Source organism: Scyliorhinus canicula, chromosome 9 (genome assembly GCF_902713615.1).
Source record: "Scyliorhinus canicula chromosome 9, sScyCan1.1, whole genome shotgun sequence".
Classification (NCBI taxonomy): Eukaryota; Metazoa; Chordata; class Chondrichthyes; order Carcharhiniformes; family Scyliorhinidae; genus Scyliorhinus; species Scyliorhinus canicula.
Window position 1 is genome coordinate 108,253,010 of NC_052154.1, and position 24,601 is coordinate 108,277,610.

The following is a 24,601-nucleotide window of genomic DNA, read 5'->3' on the forward strand; positions in this document are numbered from 1 at the left end:
ATTTCCTCATCTCCCATTATTAAATCTCCCTTCTCATCCTCTAAAAGACCAATATTTACCTTACATTTTTGTTTTATATATTTGTAGAAACTTTTACTATCTGTTTTTATGTTCTGAGCAAGTTTACTCTCATAATCTATCTTACTCTTCTTTATAGCTTTTTTAGTAGCTTTCTGTTGCCCCCTAAAGATTTCCCAGTCCTCTAGTCTCCCACTAATCTTTGCCACTTTGTATGCTTTTTCCTTCAATTTGATACTCTCCCTTATTTCCTTAGATATCCACGGTCGATTTTCCCTCTTTCTACTGTTCTTCCTTTTTGTTTGTATAAACCTTTGCTGAGCACTGTGAAAAATCGCTTGGAAGGTTCTCCACTGTTCCTCAACTGTTTCACCATAAAGTCTTTGCTCCCATTCTACCTTAGCTAACTCTTCTCTCATCCCATTGTAATCTCCTTTGTTTAAGCACAAAACACTAGTGTTTGATTTTACCTTCTCACCCTCCATCTGTATTTTAAATTGCACCATATTGTGATCGCTCCTTCCGAGAGGATCCCTAACTATGCGATCATTAATCAATCCTGTCTCATTACAAAGGACCAGATCTAGGACCGCTTGTTCCTTTGTAGGTTCCATTACATACTGTTCCAGGAAACTATCGCGGATACATTCTATAAACTCCTCCCCAAGGCTGCCTGGACCGACCTGGTTAAACCATAAATTTAGAATACCCAATTCATTTTTTTTCCAATTAAGAGGCAATTTAGCGTGGTCAATTCACCAACTCTGCACATCTTTGGGTTGTGGGGTGAAACCCACTCAACCACGAGGAGAATCCACTCAACCACGAGGAGAATCCACTCAACCATGAGGAGAATTTATTGTGAACAAATATACACAGTCTGTGCTCTAAGCCTAATAACTAAACTGTGCCCTGCACCCGTGACAACTTAACTGGTGTCTAACTTTCTGACCTTACGGGCCCTAACTCTACGCCTAGGTGGTTCCCCAGATGACACAGCAGGAGTGGAGGCTACCTGCTGTTACTCCTGCCCTGCAACAAGGGTCTCCATTGGCGCATGTCTCTTGGGGTGATGCAGCCAGGATGGGCCAGGCTGCTGTTCGGGAGTCTTGGATAGTGTGGGTATCAGGGTAAGTGTGTCATCCATCATCTCCTTTCGATGTCTATCAAAATGCTTGGCGAACTGCCGCTCACCTCGACCACCATCAGTTCGGCCAGTGCGTCCTGTGCCAGTGTAATGGGCGGAGGAACACCAATTGAGCTTTCTCCCAACATCTTTCCTCCCACAGCACTCCCAAACGAGCTTGCCAGCGGACTATCGCTCACATCCTTTCATCCCGTGTTCTTCGTCTGGTATTTCAACATCTTTTGGTTGCCGCATCTTTCCTAACAATCAATCACATAAAACTGTACCCAAAACCTTGGTGAAAAGGGCCAAAAATAACAAAAGCTTTAACAGGAGCCACCCGACATCCAACCTCCACTTGCAAGTCGCCACTGAAAATACCCAAGAATTATTATTGTTCCAGTTGTAAAAGCATGTCTTATAAATTTGTGATGAAAATCATTGGTGATCTCTCCTTAGTCAAAATGTCTGCACCGGCACCTCAGCCAACAGAGACACTGCAAACAGGGATAATTGGAACTGCTAGTATTCTCCGTGAGGATTCTCCGATCTTCTGCCTTAATGTGGACTGATGATCCCCGAAAACAAATTACAGTTTCTCTTGGGTTTCTATGATTGCATTGTCAAAGTTAAGGCAGACAATCCAGCAAATCATCCAGCAATTCAACTGCAGTATCTTCACATCAGGCAGTAAGACTCAATGGGTGCAATTCTCCCAACGGGACACAAAGGGCGCGATTCACCGCTCCCGGGAAAAATCATGAAGGCCGTCGTGAACTCGGCCGAGTTTCACGGCGGCCTCGGAGCCCGCTCCTCTCACCGTATTCACCCCCACCCGGGGGGCTAGGAGCGGCGCTCCGTTATTCTCAGCCGACGGGCATTGACGCTTGCGCCAAGGCGACGCGACGGCGGCGCCTATGTGACATCAGCCGTGCATGCGCAGGTTGGCCGGCTCCAACCCACGCATGCGCTGCTGACGTCACGATGGCTGACCGCTCAAACCCGCGGATGCGTGGGGGCCTTCTTTCCCTCCGCTGCCCTGCAAGACGTGGCGGCTTTATCTTGCGGGGCGGCGGAGGGGAAATAGTGCGTCACTTTGAGACACTGGCCCGACGATCGGTGGGCACCGATCGCGGGCCAGTCCCCTCCCGAGCACGGCCGTGGTGCTCCCCTCTCCACCCCACAAGCTTCAAGCGGGCCTTTGGCGTTCATGTTCGACCAGGTGTGGTTGCCGCCGTCGTAAAATGGTCGTGAACGGCAGGCCACTCGGCCCATCCGGGTCGGGGAATCGCCGGTCGCCGTAAAAAACGGTGAGCGGCGATTCTTCCGAGCGGGGGGTGGGAGAATCACGGGGGGCACTAGGGGGTCGTGAAATTAGTCGGGGTCCCTCCCGCGATTCTCCCACCTGGCGTGGGGAGCGGAGAATCACACCCTAAGTGCCGACGCCGGAGTGAAAACCGGAGTGTTTCACTCCGGCATCGGAGGCCACTCCTCGCCCCCTATTCTCCCACCCCCAGGGGCGTAGGAGCGGCGCTGTGTCAATTTTACGCACCGGGCCTTGGCGCCCGTGTCAAAGCGGCAGCGCCTAAATGTCGCGGCCGGCGGCGCCTAAATGACGACACCCGCGCACGCGCAGCTTGGCCGGCACCAACCCGCGCATGCGCGGTTGCCGTCCTCCCCGCGGGCGCCCCGCAAGACATGGAGCATTGATCTTGCAGGCTGGCGGAGGAAAAGAGTGTGTCTTTTAGAGACGCCGGCCCGCCGATCGGTGGGCACCGATCGCGGGCCAGACCCCCACTGAGCACCCCCCTGGTGCTCGATCCTCCCTCCCCCATCCCCCCCCCCCCCCCCACAGGCCGCACACGCAGCGTTCGCTCGCTGTTCACGCCAGCAGCAACCAGGTGTGGTTGGCGCCGGCGTGAGTCGGTCGGATTGGGCAGGCCGCTCGGCCCATCCGGGCCGGAGAATCGGCACACGACCGTTAGAAACGGCGAGCGGCGATTTTCCGAGCGGCCTGTCGTAAAACGCGGAACGCCGTTTTGTGTGGGGAGTGGGAGAATCCCGTGCGGGTGCCAAGGCGGTGTGGTGGGAATCGCCCGACACTCCCGCGATTCTCCCACCCGGCGTGGGGGTCGGAGAATCGCGCCCAATTACTTCTTTGAGATGTTGCCCCTGGTGGATGAGTCATTGAAAATCTCAATAAATGTTCCAATTTAGTCTTCATAATTGTGCCATTAGTGATGTCTGACATCTTGATGGTGAGACCTTCTGTTTGATTATTAATAATGCTGAATGCAAGTGATTATAAATGGCTTTAATAATGTAGTCACACCAAGAGATGGTAATTGAAATTATGAATATAATTCTAAATATTTTGTTATAGTACAATAGAAGAGATGCTGTATGATATTTGTTCTTGCACACACAGACTGGACTTGTTCTAACCTTGTCATTATTAATAAACATCTCCTATTCAAGATCATGGTTACCCGATGACTCTTATGCAGCCTGAATAATAGAGACCAGGAAGATGTGAGAATTAACCATTTGTCTGTGTTCTGTTAGTGATCCTAGTTGGGCAGCAGTTGAGCACTCCCATTGATCCGACAATTCTACAATTTGGAAAGAAAAATTCAACTGGGATTTCTCCTATTGATCAAAGTCCAGTTTCACACACTGGAGTATGTGTATCCAAATGCATGTGAGGAAAGATCAGACCTATCCATGATGCCTATGATATTCCTTAGATGTCACACAGCTCGCAGCCATTCACTATCAAAGTTCATGCATGAATAATAGGCACCAGGGTGATCTTCCAAAGATAAATTAGTTCTTATGCAATTGTACAGTAACAAGCAGTTTAAACCTTCGGAATAGAGAGAAAATAGATTAAAAAAAACAAAATGAAAATATCGTAACATCTTGTTAACCTTGTTAAGCCTGCTTGTTCAGATCTTGTTGTGTTATGATGTTGTGTTTCTGGTTTTAATGTTTGATTTGGCACTGATATTTAGCAAAACACATCTAATGAAGAGATTGACAATAATACAAATTAATTTTGAGCTTTAGATGCTTCCTGTTTCAGGAAATTAATTGTCAAGATTCTCTTTGGATATTCTCCTGCTTTGCTGCCATAACTTTAGTGTGCAGATATATACGTACAGATATCTTTGCATATCCACCAAGCTTCCACTAATTTTACAGAGACAGAGTGGAAGAAACCCTGAGGAACTGCCTGTTTTCAGTTGAATCATTTTTTTGTTCTATAATGTATGCAGATTTGATAGCTGCAAGCAGAGACACAAGATATCTTTATTGTGTATGTTCTTTAGAGGTGTGGTATTGAGGACTTATACCAACATAGATAAGAAGCATCCCATAGGGACATTCCTATCTTTATTTCATACCACTTAAAAATAGTTAAAAGAGAAATTGTCTTTCTTTCATTCAAGATGAGTTTACAAAATAATTATTTGAGGACATAGGTAAGGAGAACAATAGATGTAGTGCACTTGGATTTCCAAGAAACATTTTATAAGCTGCTACACAAAAGGGTTAATAAGGGTTAATGAACTGGAAGCAAAGAACAAGAATAAATGAGCCTGTAATTAATAGCTGCAAAAATCTGTGCTGAGGTCTCAGCTATTTAAAATTTGTATTAATAACAAAAATAAAGAGATTGAGAGTCATATATCAAAATTTGTTGATACAATGTTAGATGGGAACGTAAGCGAAGAGGAAAAAGCAAAGAGATATGTACAGGTTAAGTGAATGGGAAACCAGATACCAAGTGCAGTATAGTGTGGGGAAGTGTGAGTGTCTGGAAACAGAGGTATTTTGAAGTAAAATAAAAACAAATTACTGTGGATGTTGGAATCTGAAACAAAAGCAGAAAATACTGGACAATCTCAGTAGGTCAGACAGTATTTGTGGAGAGAGAAGTGAGATAATGTTTTGAGTCTGGATTATTATTTGTCAAAGTTGGTTATAAGTAAACTTTATTTGTACTAATAATAATCGTTATTGTCACAAATAGGTTTACACTGCAATGGAGTTACTGTGAAAAGCCCCTAATTACCACATTCCGGCACCTGTCTGGGTACACAGGCAGAATTCAGAATGTCCAATTCACCTAACAACACGTTTTTCAGGACTCATGGGAGGAAACCGGAGTGCCTGGAGGAAAGCCATGCAGACACAGGGAGAGCATGCAGACTCCACACAGACAGTGACCCAAACCGGGAATCGAACCTGGACCCTGGAGCTGTGAAGTAACAGTGCTACCCACTGTGCCTATTTGTAGGGATTAAGAATATGAAGGTTTAAGTAAGTTTAATTCTGTGTGTCTGTAAGAAATGGTTGAAACTTTAGTTACCTTCATGTTAAACAAATGTGCCTGCATGTTTGTGGGTTTTGGTCAATCGAAACTGTGCTTGCATTGTAATTAAATGGTTTATGACTTGAAAACAAACAAGTTTCAAAGAAGGACTCGGCTGTTGCTTAGAAACCAGCAGCCCACACTGACAAAGATAAGTACTGGAAACGGGGGCGAAATTCTCCACGGACCGTCGTGACGCCGATTTCCGGCGAGCAAAAGCGGTGCAGGTGACTCCGGCGTCGGGGCCTTCTCTTAGGCCGCTAATCTCCGTTCCCGGAGGGGCCAGCATCGGACCGACACCATACGCGTCATTTTAATGCGCTGCAGAAGCGGCGCGTTGAGAGAGAGAGGACGGGTACCGGCGTGGGGAGAGGGGGAGAGGAGGAGAGGGGGAGAGGAAGAGAGGGGGAGAGTGGGAGAGAGGGGGGGGGAGAGAGAGGGGGGGAGAGAGGGGGGGAGAGAGGGGGGGAGAGAGGGGGGGAGAGAGGGGGGAGGGGGGAGGGGGGGAGAGGGGGGGAGAGAGAGGGGAGAGAGAGGGGGGAGGGGGATAGAGGGGGGAGGGGTAGAGGGGAGGAGAGAGGAGGGGGGAGGGGGGAGAGAGGGAGGGGGAGAGAGGGGGGGGAGAGAGGGAGGGGGAGAGAGAGGAGGGGGGAGAGAGGAGGGGGGAGAGAGGAGGGGGAGAGAATGGGGTAGAGAGGGGGGGAAAGAGGGGGGAGAGGGGGGAGAGAGGGGAGGGGGAGAGAGGGGAGGGGGAGAGAGGGGAGGGGGAGAGAGAGGGGGGAGGGGAGAGAGGGGGGGAGGGGGGAGGGGGGAGGGGGGAGAGAGGGGAGGGGGAGAGAGGGGGGAGGGGAGGAGAGAGGGGGGGGGAGAGGAGGAGATAGGGGGGAGAGGAGGAGAGAGGGGGGGAGAGGAGGAGAGAGGGGGGAGAGGAGGAGAGAGGGGGGAGAGTAGGAGAGGGGGGAGGAGGAGAGAGGGGGGAGAGGAGGAGAGGGGGGAGAGTAGGAGAGGGGGGGAGAGGAGGAGAGAGGGGGGGTGTGTGTGCACCGGCTTTCAGAGGGAAGGGGGTGTGGGTACCGGCCTTCAGAGGGAGGGGGAGGGGGGTGTGGGTACCGGCCTTCAGAGGGAGGGGGGTGTGGGTACCGGCCTTCAGAGGGAGGGGGTGTGGGTACCGGCCTTCAGAGGGAGGGGGGGGTGTGTGTACCGGTTTTCAGAGGGAGGGGGGGGTGTGTGTGTACCGGCCTTCAGAGGGAGGGGGGTGTGGGTACCGGCGTTGAGAGGGGAGGGGGTACCGGCGTTGAGAGAGAGGGGGGGGCGGCGTTGGAGGGGGGTAGGGGTGGTGGTGAGTGGGGTAGGGGTGGTGAGGGGTGTAGGGGTGGTGAGGGGGGTAGGGGTGGTGGGGAGGGGGGTAGGGGTGGGGGCAGAGGGGGGGCGCCGCTGCCCACAACCCCCCACCCCTATCCCTACCCCCCCACCCCCTACCCCCCCATCCCTACTCCCCACTCCTACCCCCCACCCCTACCCACCCCCACCACCCCTACCCACCCCCACCACCCCTACCCACCCCACCACGCCTACCCACCCCTACCCCCCTCCCCACCACCCCAACCCCCCTCCCCACCACCCCTACCCCCCTCACCACCACCCCTACCCGCTCACCACCACCCCTACCCCCCTCCCCACCACCCTACCCCCCTCCAACGCCGCCCCCCATCTCTCTCAACGCCGGTATCACCCCTCTCTCTCAACGCCGGTACCCCCCCCCCCTCACTCTCAACGCCGGTACCCCCCCTCTCTCTCAATGCCGGTACCCCCCCTCTCTCAACGCCACAACCCCCCCTCTCTCTCAACGCCGCAACCCCCCCTCTCTCTCAACGCCGCAAACGCGTTGGGGGGGGGTGGCGGCGTTGAGGGGGGGTTGCGGCGTTGGGGGGGTTGCGGCATTGAGGGGGGGTTGCGGCGTTGAGGGAGGGGGTTGCGGCGTTGGGGAGGGTTGCGGCGTTGGGGGGGGGTTGCGGCGTTGAGGGGGGGTTGCGGCGTTGAGGGGGGGGTTGCGGCGTTGGGGGGGGTTGCGGCGTTGAGGGGGGGTTGCGGCGTTGAGGGGGGGTTGAGGCGTTGAGGGGGGGTTGCGGTGTTGAGGGGGGGTTGCGGCGTTGAGGGGGGGTGGTGGGGAGAGGGGTAGGGGTGGTGGGGAGGGGGGTAGGGGTGGTGAGGGGGGTAGGGGCATTGGAGGGGGTAGGGGTGGTGGGGGGGGTTTGGGGTAGGGGGCAGCGGCGTGCAGAGAGGGGGGCGACGGATGCCCGGGGCCAACGCACCATTGCCCCCCCTCTGCACGCCGTTGCCCCCTACCCCAACCCCCCCTCACCACCCCACCCCCCTCCAACGCCGCTACCCCCCTCCAACGCCTCTACCCCCCCTCCAACACCCCTACCCCCTCACCACCCCTACCTCCCTCCAACGCCCCTACCCCCTCACCACCCCTACCCCCCTAACCACCCCTATCCCCTCCAACGCCCCTACCCCCCTCACCACCCCTACCACCCTAACCACCCCTACCCCCTCCAACGCCCCTACCCCCTCACCACCCCTACCCCCCTCCAACGCCCCTACCCCTCACCACCCCTACCCCCCTCCCCACCACCCCTACCCCCCTCCAACGGCCCTACCCCCTCACCATCCCTACCTCCCTCCAACGCCCCTACCCCCATCACCACCCCTACCCCCCTCCAACGCCGCCCCATCTCTCTCAACGCCGGTACCCCCCCTCTCTCAACGACGCAACCTCCCCCTCAACGCCATAACCCCCCCCTCAACGCCGCAACCCCCCCCTCAACGCCGCAACCCCCCCCATTGCCGCAACCCCCCTCGCAACGCTGCAACCCCCCCCTCATCGCCACAACTCCCTACCCTCTCAACGCTGGGTCCCCCCCTCAACGCCGGGTCCCCCCCTCTCCTCTCAACGCCGGGTCCCCCCTCTCCTCTCAATGCCGGGTCCCCCCCCCTCTCCTCTCAACGCCGGGTCCCCCCCCTCCTCTCAACGCCGGGTCCCCCCCCCCCTCTCCTCTCAACGCCGGGTTCCCCCCCCCCCTCTCCTCTCAACGCGGGTTCCCCCCCCCCTCTCAACGCCGGGTCCCCCCCCCCTCTCGTCTCAACTCCGGGTCCCCCCCCCTCTCCTCTCAACGCCGGGTCCCCCCCCCCCCCCCCCCTCCTCGCAACGCCGGGTCCCCCCCCCCTCTCCTCTCAACGCCGGGTCCCCCCCCCCCCTCTCCTCTCAACGCCGGGTCCCCCCCCCCCCTCCTCGCAACGCTGGGTCCCCCCCCCTCTCGTCTCAACGCCGGGTCCCCCCCCTCTCCTCTCAACGCCGGCCCCCCCCCCCCTCTCCTCTCAATGCCGGGTCCCCCCCCTCTCCTCTCAACGCCGGGTCCCCCCCCCTCTCCTCTCAACGCCGGGTCCCCCCCCTCTCCTCTCAACGCGCCACTTCCGCAGCGGGGTGAAACTGACGTGTATCGCGTCAGTCCGCTGCTGGCCCTTTCGGGAACGGAGATTACCGGCTTAAAAGAAGGCCCCAATGCCGGAGTCATCCGCACCGCTTTTGGCCGCCGGAAATGGGCGTCACGCAGGTCTTCGGAGAATTTTGCCCCTGTTGCGGAGGTGGGGACAAGGAATGTTTCCCACTGCAGAGTGTTAAGATCCCGGACCAGGCCCCAACATTTGTTAGGATACTGGACAAGAATCCCAAACACTTATTTAATTTTTAAAACTGTGAGGAAAGGATACTTCACTCCAGGAGTGTTCTACTGATCAATAGGTATATGGTATATTAAAACAAATATTATTATGAACACAGTATTACTACTACATTAACATCACAGACAATAGCCTACAATTAACAGTTAAACAATTCTTTCTTCTTTGTTTTAATAAACTTAGAGTACCCAATTATTGTTTTCCAATTAAGGGTCAGTTCAGCATGGCCAATCCACCTACCCTGCACATCTTTGGGTTGTGGGGATGTGACCCAAGCAGACACGGGGAGAATGTGCAAACTCCACACGGACAGTGACCCAGAGCCGGGATCGAACCCAGGTCCTCGGTGCCGCAAGGCAGAAGTGAACAGTTAAACAATTCCTCACAATAAAGGAAACACTTCAAGTTCTAACTGATACCTTCTCTATCTTCAATCAAGCAAACTCATTACAGGTCACTTGTAAATTTACACTTGTAAATATAGTTAGAAAACACAGGGTTACTACTGTACAGTTGAATAGAGATTTCCTGGAAATGCTGCTTGAAGAGAGAGATCTTTTCAGGAAACCGCCTGCAGATCTTTCTGTCTGCATCCGACGAGTGCTTAACATGACAGCATTTGGCAAAAGATGTTGCTCAGCTTAAAGCCCCCAGCAAAACTAAGCGTTAGTCTGCCTGCTAGATACGTGGCACCTCCCATTAATTCCATCATATATATCCCACTCAGATCTCCTGGCCTGATTACCGAAGTTCAAACACAATGGGCAGGATTCTCCATCCAGTGATATCGGAATTGCAAAATGCAATCGATCGGCGAATCGTGTGAGCCGAAAATCGTGGCCGGTGTGTGCGTCCGATGGAATGCAATGCTCCAGTACTTCAATAGCAGCTTCAATGCGTTCTACGCTGCACATATAGTAAATGTCGTTGACATACAATTCAGGCCCGACCTGGCATTCTCCAGGGTCTCTGCAATGCTCCACTTTCTCCAAGAGGAATTACAAACGGCAAGTTTCCCTTGTGGTTTTAAAAATCGTGAAACAGGCGCAGTGACTGCTGAGCAAGAGTGGAAGTAGGACATGTTCCCAGGAGTGCGGCTGTAGGCTGCTGGTCCTAATGCTGGCATGGCTGGCTAGGGTGGGGTATGCCAGGTCCAGGAGGGTATAGTGGCGGGTGATAGGGGATGACCAGGGGATGGGCCATTGTGTCGGAGTGACCTCTGGGACATGGGCTGGTATCCAAGCACGGTACCATCGCCAGAACCTGCAAGGTAGCCACCTTGCTGCACACCCCATTGACCGCCCACTGTGGCCCATTGTTGCGCAGAGTGACACTGGCCATATGGGTGCACCCACCACAGGCCCCCATCCCAAATCCCTCTCTCCACCCCATCTCCACCCCACCAAACCCCTCCCTTCACCACACCAACCCCCCACCCACAACAGGATGCCAACCATCGGTGGGGCATCACGTGACCCACACAAGGGGAACGCCCATGGGAGCCCTTACAGAGGGGTGGTGGGTGGGAAGTCACAGAGCATACTGCTGGTATGGGTAGCACCAGCCACCAGTACCCCTGCCGCAGGGATGGGTGCTAAAGCCAGAGGCCCCCCCACTACAGGTTACCGATGGGGCCAGGGGTGTGGTGTGGTGCAGAGGGCAAAGTGCTATAGGAACAGTCGGGGGTGGGTGTGGGCATGGGAGAGGAGGGAGGTGGGGAGATGGATATGAGGGGGAAGGGGCTGCAGTGCATGCCAGGGCCACTGTGTAGCCCATTGGACCTGGTTGGGCATAGCGGTATGCACCATGCTAACATAAAGGAACAAAGATCAGTACAGCACAGGAACAGGCCCTTCGGCCCTCCAAGCCTGAGCCGATCACGTGTCCTATCTAGACCAACCGCCTGTGTCTTTCTGTACCCCGACTATTCCTGTTTCTATCTCGATAAGTCTTAAAGATCGCTAATTTATCTGCCTCAACCACCTCACTTGGCAGTGCATTCCAGGACACCATCTGTGTAAAAAACTTCCCCCACACATCTCCACTGAACCTATCTCCCCTCACCTTGAACTTGTGCCCATTTGTAATTGTCATTTCCGCCCTGGGAAAAAGCTTCTAAATCTTCACGCTACCTATACCCCTCATAATTTTGTAAACTTCTATCAGGTCGCCCTTCAGCCGGAGCCAGTCGCCCAACAGGTTGAGGAGGAGGTGGGAAGGAGGCACCATATTAGACTCAAGGGAAGATCTGCCTCTTCACAGGAACAGGGTCACCGGAGCCACAGAGAACCCCAATTGATTCCAATGAGAAGCGGTGCAGGATTCACCAGATTTGTGATTGAAAATCAGGAGACTGACAAGCTGCAGCCAACAAGATGGCACTGGTTGCGCTGGACTGCGCCAATCCCATTGATGGGTCGGCTGGAGACAAAGGGTAACCAGGTGGGTGGCCTGGGTGGATACCCATACGACCTGTGGCCCTAACAGTGGGCAGTCAGCGGTGTGTGCAGTTGCATGGCTGCCTTCCAGGCCGCAGCAATGGTATTCCATGCCCATCCACTCCGACCCTACAGCCCACTTCCTAGCCTCCCTCCCGTGACCGTCCTGGTAGGAGCCTTCAGCTAGTAGCACAACAGTCAGCAAACTATGGCAATGTTGGACACTTTCCGTACCCCCTCTCTCCCCCTCAGCAGCCATGGCACCTGTTTCAAGATTTTTAAAAGCATAAGTGAACCTCGCTGTTGGGAATTTGCCCCGGTGGAGGTGGAGAATTGCGGAGGCTCTGGAGAATACCGGGTCAGGCACGCAAATTATATGCCAAGGGTGTTTACTGTAAGTGCAAGTGGAACACATTGACGCTGCTGTAGAGGCACCGGAGAATTGTGATTTGACTTGAAACCAGCGCCTGCCACGATTTTGGCATCAAAACTGATTCTCAGCCCAATTGCGATTCCTGATTTCGACATCAGCCACGGAGAACCCCGCCCATAGTTCCAAGTCAGGATCTATTGGAGTTATGCTTGCTAGAGAAATAATAGCATCAATCTGAGCTTCCATGTGTCATGTGGCAGTACCTTTAAGAAACGGGGGTTATAAAATAGCTGTAGTGGATGTACCTTTAAGAAATGTGTGTTTATCAGTGATGTCAGAGTGTGGCAGGAGCTGGGCTGTCTGTCTGCTTTTACTTTCGCTTTGGGTGTTTGCTACAGGGTGTGTTTAGTTTTGTTTTAGATTTGGAGAAGCTGCAGCCACAGCAACATGTGAATGAATCTCTGCAAGCTAAAGAATGTTCATTTGGTGATTTCAAATGGGTAACTGCTCTCAGTAGACAAATTAAACCTGATGTCTTTCTGTGAAAAGGGTTCTTTTTGCCTTATGGGTGTTGCAAGGAAAGATTAAGAGTTACTCAGAGAGTACTGAATTCTTTGGGGGATTTATTGGTGTTGATAGTTGTTAAGATGTTTACTGTGGATTTATAAAGTGTTAACTGGTTTCATAAATAAACATTGTTTTAATTTAAAAGTACTGTAGATTTCTGTTGCCTCACACCTATAAGGTAGGCCTGTTGTTCCCCATCAACACAATCTATTCAAAGTTATGAGTCAGGTGAACTCCATTATACACTTTGGGGTTCTCTAAACCCTGGCCCATAACACATGACAGTAAGCAGAGATTACACAAGAGTAGTTTGTAATTTCATGACAGCAATCTTGAGTTTCCATTCCAGGGTGAGTAGGCGGCGCTGTGCCCATGGCACCAAACCTCCATACCCCCCCCCCCCCCCCCCCCACACACATTTAACCTGTAACCCCCCCTCCCCCCGGGGGATGGCCGGACCCCCACCCTGCCCCCACCCTGCCCCACATGCCTGCAGCCATGCCAGCCGCAATGGCCAGGTGTCCTGGTCGCTGATGCCATCATCTACCCAACCCCTGGGCTGCATGCTGGACTGTCTCACAGTGTTGTTGTTAGTGTTTGCTCTCTCCACCCCCCCCCCCCCCCCCCCCAGGACAAGGCCGCGCACAATCCCGGGAGCGGGAGAAGACTGGAGTGGGACCACCAGACCTGCGTCCCCACATCGTGCCTGAGCAGAGGGCACTAGACGTTGTCGCCGGCGGGCGAGGAAGTGAGACCCCCCTGTCTAGTTGCAGATTTTCATGACACATGTGTGCCCCCCCCCCACCCCTCTCACCACTCCCCCACCCCCCCCCACCCCCCTCACCACGCCCCCACACCCCCACTCCCCTCGCCCTCTCACCTCCCCCACCCCCCTCACCACCCCTTCACACCCCTCACCTCCCTCACGCCTCACCTTCATGCCTCACCCCCGTCCAGCTGCCGAACCATACATGCCGTCTTGTGTCTTACTGAACACGCTGGAGATGGGCCTGGTCCATCCGGGGTCTCCCGCCCCCAGCCAGTGCGTCCCGGACGGCAGAGCACTGATGGGGAGAGCAGACTGAACACCAACCCTCTGTCCGAGACTCAGGAGACCCCAGAGTTCGAGTCGGAGGAGGATGTCATAATATCCACTTATGTATATAATGAGATGCAGATAGGCAGGATGACCAATGAACACACAATACAAAACAACCAACACCAGACAGGACAACACCACTATAAAGCCCACAGGGCATTAAGACTCTCCCTCTCTCAGGATCCAGCTCCTGAGACAGTCAGAATGCACAAGTTAGTCAGCACTATTGCCATGCTGTAGCTAGTAAGTCTGGTCAAGCCAGTAAGAGGTCATCAGTTGGATTAGTAGAGTGTCAACCCACAGCTGAACATGTACAGCAGTCCACTAGTTAAATAAAACAGTGTTGGATCATCTCCAGTGTCAGACGTTTGTTTCTAGCTTCCCTGCATTCAGTTGCAGTCGACGTCGAACCAACCTGCCTAATACATCAGAGGACACTGACTTTCCATCACTACTATCTACAACACTGTCCACCATCTCAGAGACGATCACTTTGGTTGGGCAAACCATAAAGAGGCTCCTGGGACACCATCTGGTGCGCACCACATGGTCGGCCGGTACAGCAGTTGGAGGTAGGAGCAGCCGAGGGGCCGGATGGTCGGAGGACAGGCCGGACCCAGGAACCAGCTGTCGTCCAGACTGGTCCCGGGCTCCTGGAACATCCAGTCCCAGCCACAGTGCAGGTGCAGTCAGGGTCTATAGGAGGGGATGACGGCCGACGTTCAGCACCTGAGGGCTCAGGTGGAGGACTCCATCCGGGTGCAGGAGCTGGGTGTGGTGCCGGTCATATGTGCCACCCAGGCTGAAACTGCACGGGTGATGTCTGAGGTGGAGGAAATGGGGGCGGCGGTGTCGTATATGGGTCAGAATGTGCAAGGCCTGGGACATTCTGTGCAGGCGGTGGCCGAGGCCCAGGACAGGGCTGCCCTCTCACAGGCAGCCATGTGTCAGAGCCACCTGGAGATTGCTGCGGCGCTCCTCAGCGTGGTCCAGTCACAGCGGGCCATGGCTGAGAGTATCGGTGGCATTGCCCAGGTGCAGGCCAATGTGGTTGTGTCACAGAGGGATGTGACCCAGTCCCAGAGGGACGTGGCCCACACCCTGGGGGACGCGGCCCACTCACTGGCTAATGTGGCTCAGACCCTCAGTGTGGTGGCACAGTCGCATAGTGATGTGGTGCAGTCCCACATTGAGATGGGCCACTCCCTGTGCTCCATGGCCGCGAATGTGCAGACCCTTGTTGAGACCAGAGCGGGTCGCCAGGACAGCCAGCGGCAGGTGGCGGGGGCTCAGGAGATGGCGCCGCACGTACCTCCAATCCATGAAGTATCCCGGGGGCCATCGGGCACCCCAAGGGACGAGGAAGTGCTGAGGCCCGTGCCGGTGGCTCACGCTTGGAAGGTGCCGGAACAGCGCTGCAACAGGGCAGCACCATGCCACCCAGGACCTCCGAGGGGCACCCGGGCCGATTCAGGCTGGGCCGCCCCAGGAGACGTACACCAACAGGGACCCTCGTCGCAGGGCAGGAGTCACAGCAGTCTGCTTTCACTCCTGCTGTACCATCTGGGGAACCACCTGGGCGCAATGCTAGACACCAGTTAAGTTGTCACGGGTGCAGGACACAGTTTAGTTATAGGGGCTAGGGCACAGACTGTATATACCTCCTCACATTACACACCTATTAACACTGTTGAAACCTGTCTCTGTGCTCTGTCTGATGGGTGTAGGAGTGGGGTGGTCAGTGCTGGCCAGTGGGAGTGGGGGGTGGGGGACGAGTGAAACCCAGTGGGTGGACCGTGTTACCTCCCCCGCCCCGACCGTCCCCAGCACCCCCTCCCCAGGGATTCGACAAGACCGTGTGATGGACTGGCCAGCTCGCATGCAAGGATCACCCAGGTGGAGGGCGCTACATTGGGTATGAGTCAGGTGTTGTCATATGATGTGGAGCATGGAGCTCATCACAGAACGGGTTGTCATCATCCTCCATCCCATGGATCAGACCCACTGTCACTGGCAAACCAGTGCCCCAGCTCGTAGCGCCGCAGGTATCTGTAACGGAGGGGGTGTGGCATGTGGGTGGTTTGGTGGTGTGGGAGGTGAGGGTGTTCAGTGATGGGGGAGATGAGGAGGTGTGGTATGATGGTGTCCGTACACCTTGCCAGCGACCCCTCTTCCTGCTAGTCGGTGAACCGTGTTGTGACGAGTATGTCCCATGTGCGCTGGTAATGGCGGTATCGTTGTGCGGACTCCCATGCCTGACCAGACCCCATGGCCCACTCATTGTCCCCCTCCCCCTCATCCTCCTCATCAGACCACGCCTGCCCTTCCTCCTCATCCTCCTCCAGCACATCGCCTCTCTGCTGCAGTAGGTTTTGGAGGACGCAGCAGATTACCACGATGCGGGCGACCCTCTTGGCCTCGTACTGGAGGGCCCCTACAGAGTGGTCCAGGCACTGAAACGCTGAAACGCATCTTCAGGACACCGAAGCACCACTCAACAACACATCTGTTTGAGCACTGTTGTAGTGGGTCTCCACGTCGGTCTGTGGCCTCCATAAAGGGCATCATCAGCCATGACCGCAATGGATAACCCTTGTCGCCCAGCAACCAGCACCGCAGCCGGGGGTGTGGGGGGGGGGGGGGGGGGGGGGGGGGGCTGCCCCTCGAACATGTCGGGGATCACCGAGTGCGCCAATATGAAGGAGTCATGTACACTGCCCGGGAATCGGGCGCAGACATGTGTAATGCGCATCTGATGATCGCAGACCACATGAATGTTCATCAAATGGTGCCCCTTCCTGTTCATGAACAGCAACCTGTTATTCCTTAGTGGCCGTTGGGTGACATGCACCCCATCTATGACCCCCTGGACCTGGGGCATCCTGGCGACGGCAGCGAACCCCGCTGCCCGGGCACCTTGGTGGGTGCAGTCCACAAGGTACTCGATGTATGCTCCGCCTGGACATACAAGGTTTCAGTGATGGCATAGATGCACCTGTGCACTGATGCGTGGGAGATGCTGGACAGGAACCCATTCGCCGACTGGAACTGCCCCATCATGTAAAAGTTCAACGCGACCGTCACCTTGACAGCCACCGGGAGCGGGTGTCCTCCCCCATACCCATGCAATGCCAGGTGTGCCATCATCTGGCAGATGTGTCTGACTGTCTCCCTGCCCAACCACAGGCTCCTTCTGCATGCCCGGTCCGGAAGGTCCTCAAACGTTATCCTGTGCCTCCGAGGCATCCCTCCTCGTCCTCCTCGTCCTCCTCCTCAGCCTGTCGGGCGGCCGGCCCTCCAGCCTGAGCGTCTGCCACCTGCACCTCTGCAGCCCTCTCCTCTGCTGCAGCCTCCTCTACTGATAGGGCCTCCTCCGAGGTTAGGGGTACCGGTGTGGATCTGCACCCATTGTGCAGGTGGACAGACTCTCACAATCTTTCAGCCAATTACTTCCTCACACTGAAAAATTGCTTTCACATACAAAAGGCCTGGCGTTGGCCTGGGTTGGGGGGGGGGGGGGGGGGGGGGGCATGTGGAATGGTACCCATGACCAGGATTACATTAGTATGACTGCGTCATTATAGTTAAGGGGGGGGCAGGGACAACCATTCAACTGCCATTTTCTCAGAGGATATTCAGTATGTGCCGGTGTTATGCTTCGAGGTAAAATGCTGGTGTTGGCTGTGCATGCTGCAGTTAGGTGAGAGCAGGGAGGCAATTTGAGTGTGCATAACGTGACATTTAATACATTTGTGGTGCTAACATTGGTGATTAATATCTACTTGTGCTTAAACTCAGCTGATCCACAGTATGATTATAATCTCTTACATTCCTAACCCTACTGCCATGTCTAGGTGTCTCCACAGTATCCACAACTGAGGATGAGGCAACCTACTGACTGCCATGCCCTGTTGCCTGAGGTGACCGGTATCCCTGGGCTGGATTCATGAGGGTCTGTGCCTGTTTTCAGGCAGCATGGGTGTTGTAGTGCTACCCTCCTTGGTGTGCGGGGCATTGAGGTGTGTCAGTCACAGGAAGGGATAATCAGATTGACTGGACACCCGCAGTGTCTCTTGTGTGGCTGACCCCAGGCTGTGCACCTGACGATCCTCTTTCCAATGGGTGCCCGGGGCCTTGGGCTCCTCGATCATATGAAGCGGCAGTTTGAATGAGATTCAGAAACCCCACTGTCCTCTGGCGCTGACATTTGTGAATTCCCACAAATACCTGCACCAAGCCATGGATATCCTGCATCATGCAGCTCACACCTCAGCCATGGAGTGGAGATTTCCTCTCACAGTCACAATCTCCCTGGACAGAATATGATGGGGCTCCTCCAATCGGTTTTGTAGTTCAAGGAGGGATGCTGACATGGGATCCAGGTTCTGAGTGACAGATCCCTGGGACGTCTGTCCCTCTGCCTGCTGTGGATCTTCAGCTGTGAAGTGTCCACTGGTGAGTGACCAGAAGACTGCCTACCAATTATTCCCACCGAGGTGACAGCTGTGACATCTCTCCAGTGCTGTTCTCCGATGCTATTCTCTAAGATATTTCCCTCAGATCCACTCGGATCTGTCATGTCCAGAGGGTGAGAGGATGGGCTAGGCTGGTTGACAGATTGACCTGCAAGGGTAGTGAGATGGCATTAGTACATGGCAGGGGCATAAGGATAGCAGAACCTGAACTCACGTGAGGGTGGTGGCATGGCTGAATTTGCTGGAGTTTCTCATAGTTATCTCTTGCTCCCACCTTGCCTTCAGCAGGGGTGCAGCTCCTCTCCAGCCAGCTCAAGGGTTCTGTCCTCAAATGGAGTGAGGGTCTTCAATTCGAACATCACTCCAACAGGCTGCTTCTCACTCACGCGATTGTGCTCAAAGTTTTCCTGCAATGAGACAGATAAGGAGAGTGTAGGCAGGACTCATGCCAGGCTGGATGGTAATGATGTCTGACATGTGTGGTAGGTGAATGGGTGCGGGAATGTGGGGAGAAGAACATCCATTGGGAGCATGGGTGTGGCCATGGGGATGTAGCAGGGCGAGTGTGGGAAGCCCATGAGGTGGCTGGAAGTGAGATAAATGTGGAAGTGCGTTGGGTGAGTTAATGGGTGTCAATGAACACATGAGAAAGGTGATTTAGACTGGCTGCATGAGGACGGTCATTTATCTTCTTGTTGCACTAGATCCCCGTCCTCTCATGTAGTGAGTGTTATGATATGCATAAGCAATCATGTAAATAGTAAGGTGTATGGCTTCCAGACAGCAGGTGGCAGCAGAGAACAACCATATGACAATTACCTCAGGGAATATGGAGATAGTTGTCATAGTGGATGGTCATACTTGTCGTAGTGCTTGGATAACTTATAATAGTTAGTAGTTTTTGATAATTTTCTTATGCTTATCTAACCCACATTATTGTTTAACAATAAACATTTAACTAGTCAAGAACTAGACATTCTCTAGTGCACTTATTCCGACCGGACAAGCACAAGAACGTAACATGGTACCAGGATTGGTTTCGAAGATCCAACAAGAAACCAGGATTGGTTTCAAAGATCCCAAAATATGAAGATAACAGAGAAGAAAGAAGAAAAATAATTTTTATTAACCATGTAGAGTACTGCAAATATTACTCAATGCACTACTAGGCATCAACATCCATGATGGAAGGTCTGAAGACACCATGCCAGCTACAAGTCACTGGTAATATAGATGCGAATTGGTGCACATTTAAACAGCAATTCACACTAGACATAGCAGCACTAGGTCTGCAGGCACAGCCTGATGAACAGAGAATAGCATTGCTGCTCACTGTAACAGGTCCAAAGGCGATAGAAATATTTAACATCTTCATATTCGATAATGAAGCTGATAAAAATAACTTTGATAAAGTCGTGAAATAGGCGATCGGCACTGCATACAAAAAAAACCCCAAAACGTTTGAGCAATATGTTTTTTGCATGCGTACACAACAGGCAGGTGAATTGTTCGACAGCTTCTTAACAGATTTGAGATTAAAGGCGCTGACATGTAATTTTGCGACTTCTCAAGTGTCGATGATCCGCGATCAAATCGTGTTCGGGATTCGCAATGACAAAGATCCGGAGAGGTTGTTGAGGGAGAATGAACTCCAGCTCGATAATGCCATTAAGATTTGCCATGCCAACGAGCTAGCTGCGCAGCAGATTAGCACTCCAAACCTAAAGAATTCTGGCGTGAAGATCGGAGATGCAGCTGACGCCATTAATGTTATAACACACCCTAAGGCAAAAAGTGGTTCCAGCAGCGGCAGCCATTTTAAAAGAGCAACCGACACCACCATTTTGTGCAAGCGATGTGGCAACAAGCATTTGCAAAGGCATTTGGAAAAATCTGTTCTCAGTGGAAAGGCAAAAATCACTACCAAAATCAATCAGTATGATTGATGAGATAAATCTTGAAGACACATTTTTTATATTTATCATATCCAGTGAAGATAAGCATTGTAATGGCATCCAGACTGTTCCACTGATGCTTATTAAAACATTAATTAATGTTAAACTTGACATGGAGTGAGGGCCAGTTTTATAAGTTTATCAGATATGCAAGAAATTAAAATAAAACCCGCACATTTGAAATAAAATGGCACTTTTGAAGGATTACGGCAAAATAATTAATACTCTGGGAGTATGTGAACTAGAGGTCAGTGTAAAGAATAAGGTGCATAAAGTGAAGTTTTCCATTGTAGAGGCTGAGCGTGAATCATTACTGGGAGTGGAAACATGTGAAGCACTCAAATTAGTAAAAAGAATTTACAGTGCTGACTGTGCTGTAACCACACAAAGTACATCAGTGGATTCAATCCTGAAAGAATTTCCTGAAATATTTCAAGGATTTGAAGTTTGGCCATTCACTTTGATTCCAGTTAAAAGAGAATGCGCAACCAGGCATACACGCATCAGTACCAGCTCCATTAAAGGAACAACTAAAAAATTAACGCGAGAGAATGACAAATCTGGGGGTGAACAAACGAACTGAAGAACCAACGAATTGGGTGATCTCCATGGTCTGCGTGAAGAAAGAAATAATGACCTGAGAATCTGCAAGATCCCAATGATTCCAATTTCAACATAAAAAGAGCATTATCATATTACGAAAAGAGAAGAAATTATGTACGAGATGTCAGGAGCGACATGCTTTCACAAACTGGATGCATCACAGGGTTTTTGGCAACTCAAGTTGGATGAGGAGAGCACAAAGCTGTGCACCTTTAACATTCCATCCTGGCAATACTGTTTTCTCAGAATGCCATTTGGTATTATTTCAGAATCTGAAATTTTCCATAGGGCAATGGAACACGTAGCAGAAAGAATTCCAGGCATCAGAGTATACATTGACAATATTATCGTTTCCCACTCAATAAGAGAAGAGCACAACAAAAGGCTTCTTAAAGTGCTGAGAAGCATTAAAAAGCATGGTCTGAAGTCGAATAAAACCAAATGCCAGTATGGTGTCGACAAAATACATTCATGGGAGACAATCCTTCTGCTAAAAGGTACACAACCTGACCATGAGAAGTTAAAGGCAATATTAAACATGCTACGTCCAACAGACAATAAAAGAGACCTCAGGATGCCAGGTATAGTACCCTCAATAACGACACGAGAGTGTGGAATGGTAAATGAAGGCTTTAATAAGTAGAGATCTAGCCAGTTACTGAGACGTGTGCTTACTGAGTACCACCTACAGGGCGTCACCTTATATACGGCTCCCTGGTGGGTGGAGCCAGAGGCGGAGTCCCCCAGGGTTCCAAACCAGGTCTTAAAGGGGGATCACCTACATGGTGTTAACAGTACAGTAACCATTCATCACATTCACCCCTGTTTAAAAAAACCGCGAAGTCTAGTCTTTTTGGTGGCCTGATCGTCCTCGTCGACCTTCTCAGCTCGGGCGGTGGTGCGGCGGACACGTACGTCTTTGGTGAGAGTACATCCGGGTGCACGGTGGTCACAGCTTTTGTCCAGGTCGGGGTAGGGGGTCGGGAGGCAGGGGGAATAACTGGGTGAATAGCTGGGGCTGGGGGTAGTGGTGCCGGCGCCGGCGGGGAGTGTGGAGAGGGGGGGGTTGCTGGGGGGGGGGGGGTGCGGTTGATGTCTACTGACGGGGCAGGGGTCCCGGGCGGGGCATCAGTGGGGGAACCAGCGGGCGCCAGATCCCGCAGGGAAACCATGTCTTGCCTGCCATCGAGGTGCTTGACATAGGCGTATCGGGGGTTTGCATGTAGCAGTCGAACCCTTTCGACCAGGGGGTCTGTTTTATGACTCCGCGCATGCTTCCGGAGAAGAACAGGTCCCGGAGTCATCAGCCAAGGTGGAAGCGAGACCCCGGAGGTGGACCTCCTGGGGAAGACAAACAAGCGATTGTGAGGGTTCTCATTCGTGGCCGTGCAGAGGAGCGACCTAATGGAGTGGAGGGCATCAGGTAGGACCTGCTGCCAGTGGGTGTTTGGGAGACTTCTCGGGCCAGAAGGACAGCCTTCCAAACTGTCGCGTTCTCCCACTTCACCTGCCCGTTTCCCCGCGGGTTATCACTGGTCGTTCTGCTCAAGGCGATGCCGTTGCTGAGCAGATACTGACGCAGTTCATCGCTCATGAACGATGTACCCCGATCGCTGTGGATATAAGCGGGGAAACCAAACAGGGTGAAGGTGCTGTGCAGTGCTTTTATCATGGTGGCCGAGGTCATGGTGGGGCAGGGAATGGCGAATGGGAAGTGGGAGAACTCATCGACGACGGTTAGGAAGTAGATATTGCCCTTGGTGGACGGTAGGGGGCCTTTGAAGTCCACGCTGAGTCGCTCAAAGGGTCCCGAAGCCTTTAGGAGGTGAGCCTTGTCTGACTGGTCGAAGTGCGGTTTACACTCTGCACAGATCTGGCAAGCCCTGGTCATGGCCTTGACCTCCTTGGTGGACTAAGGTAGGTTGCGGGACTTGATAACGTGGGCGAGCCGGGTAATCCCTGGGTAACAGAGGTCATTGTGGATGACCCGCAGGTGATTCTCCTGCGTGTTGGCGCACATGCCGCGGGACAGGGCATCTGGGGGCTCGTTGAGCTCCCCTGGATGATACTTGATATTGCACGTGTAGATGGACAGTTCGATCCTCCACCTCAAGATTTTATCATTTTTAATTTTGCCCCGTTGTGCGTTATCAAACATGAAGGCTACCGGCCATTGGTTGGTAACGAGGTTGAACCTCCTACTGGCTAGGTAGTGCCTCCAGTGCCACACAGCCTCCACAATGGCTTGTCGCTCCTTTTCGACTGCAGAGTTCCGAATCTCGGAGGCGGTGAGGGTCCGGGAGAAGAATGCTACTGGCCTGCATGCCTGGTTGAGAGTAGTAGCCAGGGCCATGTCTGACGCATCGCTCTCTACCTGGGAAGGGATGGTTTCGTCCACCGTGTACACAGTGGCCTTGATGATGTCGACCTTGATGCGACTGAAGGCTGACCAGGCCTCAGCCATCAGGGTAAATGTCGTGGTCTTTATGAGTGGGCAGGCTTTGTCCGCATATCTGGGGATCCACTGGGTGTAATAGGAGAATAGCCCCAGGAACCGTTTGAGGGCCTTGAGGCTACGGGGGAGGGGAAGTTCCTTAAGGGGGCGCATGCGGTCGGGGTCAGGGCCTAGGACCCCATTTTCCACGACGTAGCCAAGGATGGCTCATCGGGTTGTGTGGAAAACGCATTTTTCTTTATTGTAGGTCAGGTTGAGGGCTCGGGCGGTCTGGAGGAACTTTTCAAGGTTCGCGCCATGGTCCTGCTGATCATGGTCGCAGATGGTGACATTGTTCAAGTACGGGTAAGGAGCCTGGAGGCCGTACTGGTCCACCATTTGGTCCATCGCCCTCTGGAAGACAGGGACCACATTTGTGATGCCGAAGGGGACCCTGAGGAAATGGAAGAGCCGGCCGGCTGCTTCAAAAGCAGTATAGGGGCGGTCTTTCAGCCAGATAGGGAGCTGGTGGTAGGCGGATTTGAGGTCGACAGTGAAGAATACACGATATTGAGTGATCTGATTGACCATCTCTGCTATGCGGGGGAGGGGTACGCATCGAGCTGCGTGAAGCGGTTTATGGTCTGGCTATAATCCACGCCCATCTGTTTCTTTTCCCCGGACCGTACTACCACCACTTATGCTCTCCAGGGGCTGTTGCTAGCCTCGATGACCCCATCTGCCAGTAAACGCTGGACCTCTGACTTGATAAAAGTCATGTCTTGGGCACTGTACTGCCGGCACCTGGTGGCGATGGGCTTACAGTCGGGGGTGAGGTTCGCGAATAGTGAGGGGGGTGCAACTTTCAGTGTTGCAAGGCTGCATACTGTGAGGGGGGGCAAGGGTCTGCCAACCTTCAGGGTCAGGCTTCGGTGGCTGCATAGGAAATCCAGACCGAGCAGCAGGGGGGCGCAGGCGTGAGGGAGGATATAGAGCTTGAAAGGAGCGTATTCATCGCCCGGGATCGCGGGATCCACAATACAATACTCCTTGATTTGGTCCGAGTGGGACCTGGAGGCGAGGGCTGTGGTTTGGGAAGCGGGATAGGTGTGCAAGGAGCAGTGCCTTACCATTTCTGGGTGGATAAAGCTCTCCGTGCTCCCGGAGTTGAAGAGGCAGGGAGTGTCACGCCCGTTGATCTGGACCTGCATCATGGAATTCTGCAGGTGCTTTGGCCGCGATTGGTCGAGGGTGATCGATCCCAGTTGCGGGTAGTCCGAGTCCTCAGCTGAGTCGGATTCACAAAATGGCCACCGCCATCGGTCGCACGTGTCGGGTCTAGAAGATGGCCGCCGCCAAGATGGCCACCCCATGACTCGTACGAGGCCGAT